We start from the raw sequence: 3304 nt of genomic DNA on the forward strand, positions 1-3304 counted from the left end.
TATCATTGTGGCACGTTCCTTCTTGTTGTAACTGCCCCTGAAAAATGTCGGCTTGTTCTGTCTGTGTTGTTGAAAGTTCCGCGTCTGCAGTCTGTTATCTCTCTGTCTGTACTGGTCAGCAGCCAATTGTTGACAGTTTCTTTGCAAATGTCCTGCTTTTCCACAGTGGTAACAACGTCGTTTTTCTCTTGCGGGAGCTGCTGCTTGGTGTTCTCTTAATTCAGGAGCCTGGTGCAGTCTTGGTGCTGATTTCTGTGAGTCTTCTTTTTCAGACACTCTTCTCTGATTTTCCTCCAAAATTCTTGCTACTATCAAGTCCCAATTTTAGGGATGTAATTTTTCTCTAGATTTCTTTTTAAAAGAAGCAATGAATAATTTAGCATTTTCCCCCTCTGTGAAAAAGTCTCCATTAAACCCCACACAGATTTCAGAGGCTATTCATATATGATTGTGTTGCACACAAAACAGAAATTTCAAAACAGGTCTTATATGGTCGGCTCTTGATGTACCTGCGACCAACCTGCTGCCATATTTTGGACCAATTGAAGTTTCCAAAGTTGGCACAAGGGTAGCCCCATGTAGAGCTTGTTGCAGAAGTCAAGTTGAGAGGTTACCAGTGCATGTACGACTGTTTCTAGGTCACCCAGCTCCAAGAAGGGTCCCAGCTGGCATATCAGCCGAAGCTGATAACAGAAAAGTCCCAAGTTATGAAGATTCTTATTAGTTCAGAATTCTTCTCATCAGAGTTTCCTGACACTCAAAAAACATATTTTTCAACCGTTTTTAAAAAATAGTTTAAAATATTCTTTCCATCCCTGCTCTATGTAATGCTTTACCTGCCCACCAAATTTTATGGAACTGAAGCAGCTGTGGACTAATTTAGGCTAAGGGATCCTTCTTACAAAAGTAGCAGCTACTTTTGGTTATGACATGCTTGGGGGGGGGGGGGAAGAATTCCCCTCGGCTTGAAAAAAAAAGATTACCACCATGTAAAATTGCTTCCATTCACAGTATCTACTGTGCATAGTGAGTTTTTCAGTTTTTTCAAAAGAAAAAGCTTTTTTTTTTTTTTTTTTAAATTAAAATGATGGGGGAATGCGTAGATATTTGGCTCCTCTACATTTAACATGATATGTGTGCTGCTGCCAGCCTTGCCAAGTTTGCCATCATTGCTGTATATTATTGTAACATCTGTAGAAAGTTTTGATTCCTTGATTGCTTACTATGGTTATGGAAGAATTAGAGCTTATGCCAGAGAAAGCCTAAATAAAAGAGAGCAAAGGATTATCACCACAACAAAAAGAATATATTTCCTATTATCAGGTTCACAGTGCCTTTCCAGGATTTGTCATAAGGGTACAAATGTAATCTGAAGACAGAGAATGGATCCTTTAGATCAGTACTGCTCAAGCAATCTGATCTGGGGGAACCAACATTTCCCCCCCATGGTACCAGGGATGGCAAACCTCTTCTGAACAAATATTGCCAAGAAAACCCTGTGATAGGCCTTAGGATCACCATGTTAGAAATGACTTGAAGGAACACAACAACAAACTAGAGATCAATATGATATTTGTGCCCATGACTACTTCTTTCTTTCTTTCCTGAAAACTGACCCAAGATGAGCACCTACTGGCTTGTGGGTCACCACTTTGAGTGTAATTTGATGAGTCAGAATGGTAACTCTAAGGGTCAAATGGAGGAACTGTCATCAGGGGCAAGTGGTGAATTAGTTAGTGTGGGAACAGTGAATCCATTCTTGGTTTTATGGCTGCTCCTCCTCCATCCAAGTGTATGTGTGCCTTCATGTTGCTGGTCAACTAGTGGTGACCCCATTCATTTCATAGAGTTTTCTTCAGCAAGAAATACTCAGAAGACATTTGGCAGTTCCTTCCTCTGAAATATAGCCTACAGCACCTGGGATATGTTGGCAGTCACCCATTTAAGTGCTACAAGGGGATGACCCTGCTTAGCTTCCAAGATCAAAGGGGATCTGGTGCATTTAGCTATTTAGGTCATCCAGGTATTGGCCCTATTCTTGAAAGAGATTCAGCACTGGGAAAGCTCCTGTTCAATCCAAAGCGTCTGCTGCTGAAATGAGTGGATTCATCACTCTGACTGACATGGTTTAATTATTCTATTGCACTTCATCCAGAGAAGAAACACTTAGATGCAAATCCCTTATCTTAACAGCATGCTGGAAAAGAAACTATGAAAGAAGCAAGTAGTGATGAGAGCAAATGCAATAAACATAGCAAATGATTTCCCTGAAGACAGGGAAAATACTTGGCTTAAGTTTGCTGGAGTGCAAGGAGAAGACAAAGAGGCACCAGTACTGTGTTGTTCTTCCACAGTTGAAAGGGTGCTTATGGAAGTTGGTGGCTAAAAGAAATTACAGTAGGCCCTTGGTATCCTCTGGGGTTTGGTTCCAGCTCCTTCCCCCCATGGATAACAAAATTTGTGGATGCTCAAGTCCCATTAAATTCCATGGGATTGTCCCTTATATAAAATGGCAAAATGAAGGTATACTTTTAGAATTTATACATTTTAAATATATTTTTTAATCTGTCGATATGGAGGGCTGATTGTACTGCTCCTTTAGACATAAGGAAATACTGATATGTATAGACTTAATTATATTATTACTAGTATGACACATATTATCTAGGAGTGGAGAGTCCAGCTAGACTTAAATGGCTGTGCCAAGTTTAGCTAAATGGAGGATTCTACAATTCTCTACATTTTCCCATGGGGATACTGGGTGCCGTAGTCCAGAAAAGCATTCCTCCCCACCCCCTAAGAACTTCATTGAAATTACTGTATCATATAATTTTGTGTTTATGAACAGCTTTATCCACAACATGCAGCCAAAGTAAATCTCAAAGAAGAATAGGAAGGACCTTATCAAAGTGATGAGGCACATGCTTTGTGCCCGATTCAATCCTGTGCATTTCTGATTAACAAAATCAGAAGATGAGGCAGAGTCAGGGGAAAATCCTTTGTGTGAAATCTCAGAGAGCTGCTGCCAGTCAAAATAAACAATACTGGCCTGCAAAGGACCAGTACTAGTGTGACCTGGTAGAAGACAGTTTCTTATTTTTTGTGCCTTCTAACTTCAAATGGAAATAGTTTGCTTTGTATCCAGAAGTGTCAAAGAGGAGGAAACACAATGCTGAAAAAATTCCTAGCAGCAAAATGTGCAGTAATACCTGCCACTCTGCTCTCTCTCTCTCTCTCTCTCTCTCTCTCTCTCTCTCTCTCTCTCTCTCTCTCTCTCTCTCACACACACACACACACACACACA

Source organism: Sceloporus undulatus, chromosome 4 (genome assembly GCF_019175285.1).
Source record: "Sceloporus undulatus isolate JIND9_A2432 ecotype Alabama chromosome 4, SceUnd_v1.1, whole genome shotgun sequence".
In the NCBI taxonomy this organism is placed as follows: Eukaryota; Metazoa; Chordata; class Lepidosauria; order Squamata; family Phrynosomatidae; genus Sceloporus; species Sceloporus undulatus.